This window comes from Eucyclogobius newberryi, unplaced genomic scaffold (genome assembly GCF_026437365.1).
Source record: "Eucyclogobius newberryi isolate DKJ021-1_F unplaced genomic scaffold, fEucNew1.0.hap1 SCAF_9, whole genome shotgun sequence".
Taxonomy (NCBI): Eukaryota; Metazoa; Chordata; class Actinopteri; order Gobiiformes; family Gobiidae; genus Eucyclogobius; species Eucyclogobius newberryi.
Window position 1 is genome coordinate 23,881,125 of NW_027316532.1, and position 9,329 is coordinate 23,890,453.

Genomic DNA, 9,329 nt, shown 5'->3' on the forward strand with positions numbered 1-9,329 from the left:
CACTTTTTTTTATTTGATATTAAAAATGTTCTCTTTGTACGAGTTTGACACCCGCTTTCCTCATTTGATTTGCCTGGAATGTTGCACAATATGACATTTATTGTGTATTTATTCAATTGCAAGGTTTTTTTTTTGTTCATTGCTCAAAAAAGTACGGTTTAGCGGCGTCACATCGCTAATGTTTATGTCATTTTGTACAATGTTCCAGCCAAAACGATGAAAGAAAAAAGGTTTCAGATTCTCCGTGTTCAAATGTATTCTGTTCCTTTGTAAGTTTTTTAATGAAATAGGCTTTGGTCGATGGTTTTATACGGGCCACGTGTGAAGAGTCCATTTGCTCAAAGAGAAAAAGCGTATCTGCTTTGCACATTTAGCACGATGCTATTGGATCCGATTACTACCGTATTTTCTGGACTATAAGTCGCACCTGAGTATAAGTCGCACCAGCCAAAAAATGCATAATAGAGAAGAAAATGACACATAAGTCGCACTGGAGTATGAAATGCGGTTGCAAGTGTGAAAATAACAAATAATATCACATATAAGTGTCTCCGGAGTATAAATATAAATATAAGTATAAGTTGCACCCCGGCCAAAACTATGAAAAAAGGTGCGACTTATTGTCCAGAAAATACGCTAATTCAATTGTTTCACTCGTTTGTGATAATAATGTTGTGACTGTAGGAAAACACTAAAACTGTTGTAGTCTTAAATCGTGTATGGTGCTCAATATAGGTCAACAAAACTGTCTAAGAAACAGACAAATGTCATTAAATCTTGTCTAAATCTTAAGAGACAAATTGTTAGACCAAGCGATGTTTCAAGTGGACTAAAACTAACCTTTTAACAGTTTGGGACACGACGCCACATGGTTTTATTTTTAGCCGTGCTGCAGATGTGAGCACAGACTCTGCAGCAGCCCTGCCTCACTCCTCTGTGCTCATTTATTAATATGGTGCTAATATTAAACACATTTATAAGGGCCGACTGCAACGGAAATGTCCCTCACCAGGAATTCTGCTGTAAAAAGTCAAATGTGGCCGAACACTACAGCTGAACTCTTTCAAAACAGCAGCACACTTTGGCCACGTTCACACTGCGGATCCACTGTGACCCGGAGCTGATTCTTCATTTTTGGGTGTGTTCATATTCACATGTTTGATCCTGGTTTGAGCCCAGTTTGATTAGTCCAGGTTCAGTCCAGGTTCAGTCCAGGTTTAGTCCAGGTTTAGCTCCAGTTTAGCCCCATTTTAGCCCCAGTTTAGCCCTGGTTTAGCCCTGGTTTAGTCCCAGTTTAGCCCTGGTTTTGCCCTGGTTTAGTCCTGGTTTTGCCCTGGTTTAGCCCTGGTTTTGCCCTGATTTAGCCTATGTTTAGCCATAGTTTAGCCCTGGTTTTGCCCTGGTTTAGCCTATGTTTAGCCCTGGTTTAGTCCTGGTTTTGCCCTGGTTTAGCCCTGGTTTAGCCCTGGTTTTAGCTTCGGTTCAGTCCCAGTTTAGCCCTGGTTTAGTCCTGGTTTTGAACTGGTTTAGCCCTGGTTTAGTCCTGGTTTTGCCCTGGTTTAGCCTCGGTTCAGTCCCAGTTTAGTCCTGGTTTTGCACTGGTTTAGCCTTGGTTAAGCCCATTTTTAGCCCTGGTGATGATTGTTGAACGCTTTCTAAATCTGATTTGAAACAGGTCTTTTTGGAAATTATGCAAATATCATATTTTCTCACTGGAAAAAGCAGGAATGAACACAATTAAACTATAACAATCCTGCCAAACAACAGGAGTGAAGCTAGAAGCTAGTGAAAATGAGGTTATAAAATTAATTGGTATTTTGGGAAAGAAAGTCTGACAAATATCAACTTTTGAAGGCAAACGATGATTTTTATATTGACAAATTGTGCTCGCTCTATAATAGTCTGTGCGTTCACAACAAAGGTTCAAATATGTAAAGAAAAATGTACGATAAACCATAATATTGAAACCACTCATAGCCCCTGACACAATCTTAGATCATGAAAATCCTAGTAAACACTTCTCTAAGAACCTTTGTAGTTGTAAATGAAATAACGTTGTTCTTTAGAGTCCATAATGAGTCATTGACGTTACTTATTTGACTCTTTACAGCTCAAATCATATTATACATAGGAAAAATTTGCAAAGAATGACACAAATAAAATATAGATTCAACTTTCTTCCTTTTTATAAGAGTGAAAATCTAAATAATAACTCAAGCAGACATCAACTTAACAAAATCACGGCACATTTAATTCATAATAAAAGTCTAATTTGGTCCAAATTCTGTCAAATTTGTCAATTTCTAAATTAAGTCTAAATGTCATGTTGTCCTTTTGTCTGTTATTGTGTCAGTCCAGTCCTTGATCGTTGGTTCAGTTTGTGTCATCCATTTCTTTGTGATGGCCTGTTTCCTAAGGTATCCATTTATTGTGTCCATGGCAGGAGTTCTGAGGCCCAAACACAGAGTTCTTAAAGTGAGAGGGACAGCAATGTCTAAAACAGTCCAATTTCATCCAATATTAGCTTTCATATATTGAAAGCAGAACTGTACTGTAAGGACTAAAACAGGACCAAAACAAACTGGGCTCAAATAACTGCACAACTTTATCCTTTTCCCCTTCTGCACATCAAATCTGATTTAAGTCACATCCTGCAGTGTGAATGTACCAATATACATTCATACGGCCGTCTAAAACTCGTACGGCTGTGGGACAACATTCAGCGTAGCTCAAATTGCGTGCGTACGTCTTGGTGCCTGTACAATAAAGTCTTACACCCACAATTACGTATGTTTAATCCCGTGTGAGCCAGAGATTTAAGCTTTTGGATCACGACCAAAGACCTAAAATCCAGTCTTGTTTCACGTCCGGGTTAACGATATTCTCCTAACTGTTGTAAATGCAGCCAAATACGTGTAAATATCGTATGGTGAAATTATATATATGAGTATTGTCTTGCTCTAAAATGATTATACGAAGTATTTATTCTAGAGGCTATATATTTTTTACCATATATACCGCAAACAGTACACTAACCTATGTATGCATGGACGTGTTTTGTGGTCGTGGCAGCGATGGAGCGGAGGAACGGCTCACAAAATGGCTGAATGTGGCCCCTAAACATGTGATATTCGGCGTCACTGGGTGGTGTATCGTGTGTCGTTGTGCCCGTGTAAAGACTGAAGTGTAAATGAGGTGAAACGGCCAAGTGGGGGGGACAGAGGGTTAAGCTAAAGGTGAAGGGCCTCCTGCTCTAAACCGCCTGTTCTGAGTCTCTAGTGTTCGACAGAGTGTTGTATCTCTCTGTAATGTTCCTGTGCAATGGGCGTGTGTGTTCAAGACGGACAAAGACTTCGAAATAAAGAATTATATGAGATTTAAAAGGAAAGTCGTTGTGTTGTTTTTGTTTTAAATCATTGCGTCTCCAGAGGTGGGTAGTACTTAGTTTTCTGGCAACACATTTTTACTCCCAACTTATTGAAGTAACAGTACTCCTACTCCTACTTGTGACAAAAGCTTTAAGTTGTCAGTATTAAATTATTAAAGGATCCATAGTTTGTAAATACCAGATTCCGTGGATTATTCAATGTTTTGTCCTTCACATTGCATACACTTGCATAAATCAGATGTTATGTCCAGTCAGTTCCTCTAGTTCTTGTAAAAAAGTACTTAATATTATTTTGACGTATCATTGCTCTTACTCTGAGTACTATTTTGCCCACTCCACACACCTCTGTGTCTGTGAAATAAAGATGAAATGTCAGGCGTAGTGAAAATAGGTCATAAATAGATATGACCAGCAGATGGCAGTAGTGCTATACAATATAAATGCTGAAAGTAACTGAGAACTCTGTGGGAACTAATTGGACACCGATCTACAATCCAATACAGTTAGACAACGTTTCTAATGAAAATGTATATTAATCATGATAATGCTTTACTGTTATTATGATTTAGTTATTATGTATACGTTATTGGCTGAAATGAGGGATGTCGAGATTATTTGGTTTATCAAAGACTATTCAGGTCATAATAGGCTATAATTTTAAGGACAAAAGCTAATTATTGTGACACTTTTAGAATCAATAGTAAATGTAAAGACAACAACAACAACAACAACAACTGAACAGACAACACAACAAACTACAACAAACTACAATCTACAGTAATTTACAGGATATCTCATTATGATCATTATGTATGTCACCGTATGTTTAATGTAACTTTTATCATTCAGAAAGTTTGATTTTATAAAGCACACGCTCCAAATTCATGATTTCACTGTTGTTCATGGTGTCGATGATTGTGAATAATCATAAAAGTTTATGTTTATCCTCATTAATCAATTATAACACTAAAATGTGTGATGTCTCGACAGACTCTACAGACGACATAAATAATAGATTTAGATGATGAAATGTTCCCACTGAAAAAAATGCAGAACATGTATTTAATTAGGCTTTTATCCAACATTGTGTACAATTGTGATTTGAAGGAATGTGTTTTGTTTATTTTCATATCAGGATGAGGTTCAATGACATATGAACATTTAAACACTAGAATTGTGTTTGCAGAGGACTAAATTATAGGATTAGCATGGTTAACTATAAAAAAATGTAAAATCACAATTGCATTACACATACTTTTATTTAAACTCATATGTTTTCCATTTGCGTGCACACTTATGAGTTAGTATTTGTCTGAATTGTTTATGCCGCACTTGGACTGGACTGTGGGAACACTGTATATTAAGTTTATTGTTGCTAATGTTAACAATCACAGTTATTGTATCCTGTTTAGCTTCTTTGAGTTCATTCCTTTTGGTTTATCCTTGCGTAATGTCTCCCCCGTGTGTTCAGTTTGAGTTAGTCCTTATGAATTTAACACACCAAACTTTGCATTATTTCAGTTATATTTTTGAGCCTTTGTTACAATACATTTTTTACTTTATTAAATTATTCTAATATTTGCACTTGTTCTCCCTGCCTTTTATGTTATGTCCACTACACACTCTATTATGTCTATACAAACACGTTTTATTACGATGGTTTTGGATTCAAATGTAGTACAAAACAGAGAATAATTCCAGAGTATGCAGTTAAACTCTATTATATTGGTATGGACTTGGTTTTTTTGATGATAAGGACTCAAACTCGGACTCAGACTTGAACCATGAGGACTTGTGCGCAACTTGGACTGGGAAAAACCTTGACTCGACCACAACATTGACCCGATTTTGCGTTTAAAAACACATCTCTGACCGTTCGTCCTCATTCTGACAGAACACGTTTAATTTCATTACGACCTCTGCCTGTCCACCGCCTCTGCAGTGTGTTATTCTACAGATGGTGGGTAATCACAGACACAGGAGTGGAGTCACTCTCTCTTAACTGGAGTGACTGATGTGTTACTGCTGTTTCTCTCCTCTACAGCTGCAGTCATTACCATCAGCACCTACTCCACGTCCTCCAGTGCAAAACACACAAACAACACACCGCAGAATGATGCTGAATACAGACTTTTACATATTCAATCTCGTGCATTATGGCCGCATTGTAAAGCCAAATATCAATATCAATATAATAGGTGCAAACGTATTCACAACCTTGATTTATTTGTGAGAAAAACTGTAAAATCTTCACACTTAATAATAATAATTGTCTAGTTGACTGAATTTAAAGCGTTGTCACAATTCTAAATATTCAAACTCCATTTCAATATTAAGGATTATACTCTATTCTTGATACTATAAATGCTCTTTTTAGGTTAAAGTTTTAAACCTCATATTTCATAAAATAATAGTGATTGTGTCTTTACTGAATGTTGTGGTCTTTTTTGATAAAGCTCAAAGTCATTTTTAAAACTGTTATCTCTTTATTTTTTCAAATGATTTTCTAGTTTTGATACAAGCTTAGTATTGATTAGTGTCTGATTTTTGATACTTTTCATGTCATGTTTTCTAAATCTCTTGTTATTGCAGACATGGTGTAGTCTCATTATTGACCTGGTTAATATAATGTTCAATAATGTTCTTAGGTCGTACTTGGGTAGAAATGTTTGAAAACTACAGGCCTACTCCACACACGCAATACAAATCAAATCAAATATACTGTACATTTAGTTTTATTACCCATCAGCTCGGCAAGTTGACAGTTTGCGGACTTCTTAAAGGGGTTTAAAAGATCCCATCTATGAATATATTAATAAAAAATAGGATTGTCTATGCTAATAATAATGGAACAGAACATGTAGTTTGGTTATAATGCGAGGTGGAGGACGTACAAACGTGAAAGTATTTACCGCTACAGCCAGATGAATAAAAGTGTATTATTCATGCGCATTTGAAATTTCCCGATGATATACTGCAGTGTTTAGCATTCTCCTCCCAGTATACAGAAGTGTCAAGGTTCAATTCCAAATTAATCAATAATATAACAGGTTAATCCACATGTGCTGCGCTTTATCACCCATTAACAGCATTCTAATGGCCCTCAGAATTAGAAATACACAAACACAGCAGTTATTTAAAGGAGCTGTACCTTTTTTGTTTTCCCAGCGCAGATATAATATAAAATAAGTTCTTCCTGTGAAAAACAGGTCGCTACTATCTGTCTGTAACTAATTATACATGGTATTTTACACTACATGAAGGAGGAAGTGCGCTGTTAGCATGCTACTTGTTGTTAGCTTGACTGTCGCTATCTCTGTTTCTTCTGAAAGTTGTGAAAAGTAAGTGCTAATAAACTCATTGTGTTGAAGATTAATGATGCTCAGAAGGTGTTCGGTACATGAGTAATACAGTTTTAGTTTTTACAGCACCTTTAAGTAACATAAGTTCCTACTAACATGTTCTGAAATATGTGGGTTTCTTGTGATTTCTGCTGCGTGTTTAGCAGTAACTTCAGTATCCCAAATGTTTAAGTTTCCTGCACGTTTAAAATGTGAACTTTGAAGAATAAGAAGAATCCTGCCATCGAAACATAAATCGCAAATCGAATTGTTATTTTGGTAATTGTTATTGCAATGCTGGTTAGACAAATTGCAATTCGATATTTTTTCCACAATTGTTCATCCCCGTGGACTGGAATAAAGTATGCCCTAACTCAGTGTGTCTCAAACTGTGGTCCAGTGCGGTTCTAATATTTTCTTAATCTAGTGTCCTCTTCTCTTGGCTAGATCTATAGTCAAGTGACGTAACCCAATTTCAGACCTGTTTCAGTCCTCGTTTGGACCTGGGAATGCTCCCATTATAGATGCGGATTAGATCTGGTATAGATCTACATACGAGTAACTTTAAAGGCAGAAAACTGCATATACTTATACCCAATTCTGTAGCTACTTTCCACATTTGTGTGTTGTTACTTGTTTATCTCATAATGGGTGACCTCAAATGTCCCTGTGGGTCGACCAGCCAATTACACACATTTAAATTTGTGTAAACACCATTAAACCAGCGGTCAATTGTCAGCTGTTCAAAGCATGGGTTGTTATTAGTGCTAATCCACTGTAGTACTGAGCATGCATCCTCCTCAGAGTGAACACGTGTCCTATAGGGGAACGTGTGTGTGGTAAACAGGCATAACGTGGCCCTAATCTGAATTGCAGATGTTGAGGTTCCGTGTGAGCCATAAGGATGAGCCGTACTCGTTAGCGCTCACTTTTAGCTGTAATTATCCTGTAATGGCACTTAGCCCGTCGTCTGCGCTGCACACTCTCAAGTACGCACTGACAACTTGGCAGAAGAGAACGGGCAAACAAGAGGAACAGATTCACAGTTTGGTGCACAGCATTTTAAAAGGTGGATGCACGGAATGAACGTAGCATAAAGAAGTTTGGCAAATATTGATGGTTTAGACAAGAGGAATAATATCTGGTGAATTATGCTGATTCTCAACTAAGGTCCAGACATAACAAATAAAGGAACAGGTTATAATCAAAGTCCTGCCATTCTTTTAGTGACTGATGTGTCAGAATAACCACACAAACAAAAACTGTGGCGGTCATGTTGCTCAAAGAGGGTTCAGGTAAGAATAACTGAATGTTAAACTCTGTAGCATTAAACGTCTCTATACGTCTTCTGTAGTTGTACGTCTTCTGTAGTTGTACGTCTTCTGTAGTTGTACGTCTTCTGTAGTTGTACGTCTTCTGTAGTTGTACGTCTTCTGTAGTCGTACGTCTTCTGTAGTCGTACGCCTTCTGTAGTTGTACGTCTTCAGTAGTTGTACGTCTTCAGTAGTTGTACGTCTTCTGTAGTCGTACGTCTTCTGTAGTTGTGCGTCTTCTGTAGTTGTACGTCTTCAGTAGTTGTACGTCTTCTGTAGTCGTACGTCTTCTGTAGTTGTACGTCTTCAGTAGTTGTACGTCTTCTGTAGTCGTACGTCTTCTGTAGTTGTGCGTCTTCTGTAGTTGTACGTCTTCAGTAGTTGTACGTCTTCTGTAGTCGTACGTCTTCTGTAGTCGTACGCCTTCTGTAGTTGTACGTCTTCTGTAGTCGTACGTCTTCAGTAGTTGTACGTCTTCAGTAGTTGTACGTCTTCTGTAGTCGTACGTCTTCTGTAGTTGTACGTCTTCTGTAGTCGTACGTCTTCAGTAGTTGTACGTCTTCTGTAGTTGTACGTCTTCTGTAGTCGTACGTCTTCTGTAGTTGTGCGTCTTCTGTAGTTGTACGTCTTCAGTAGTTGTACGTCTTCAGTAGTTGTACGTCTTCTGTAGTCGTACGTCTTCTGTAGTTGTACGTCTTCTGTAGTCGTACGTCTTCTGTAGTTGTGCGTCTTCTGTAGTTGTACGTCTTCAGTAGTTGTACGTCTTCAGTAGTTGTACGTCTTCTGTAGTCGTACGTCTTCTGTAGTTGTACGTCTTCAGTAGTTGTACGTCTTCAGTAGTTGTACGTCTTCAGTAGTTGTACGTCTTCTGTAGTTGTACGTCTTCAGTAGTCATACGTCTTCAGTAGTCGTACGTCTTCTGTAGTTGTACGTCTTCTGTAGTTGTACGTCTTCAGTAGTCGTACGTCTTCAGTAGTTGTACGTCTTCTGTAGTTGTACGTCTTCTGTAGTTGTACGTCTTCTGTAGTTGTACGTCTTCAGTAGTCGTACGTCTTCAGTAGTTGTACGTCTTCTGTAGTTGTACGTCTTCAGTAATTGTATGTCTTCTTTAGTTGTACGTCTTCTGTAGTTCTATGTCTTCAAAGTACGTGTTTTACGCTATACCATGGGGAAAAAAAGAGAGAAAGAGAGAGAAGAGAGAGAAAAATAGAGAGCTGAAGATGGTGTTCAGAAAGAAAACCCTTTAAATAGGAATGGTCTGAGATACGACCTCCCCTCAGTTTACAA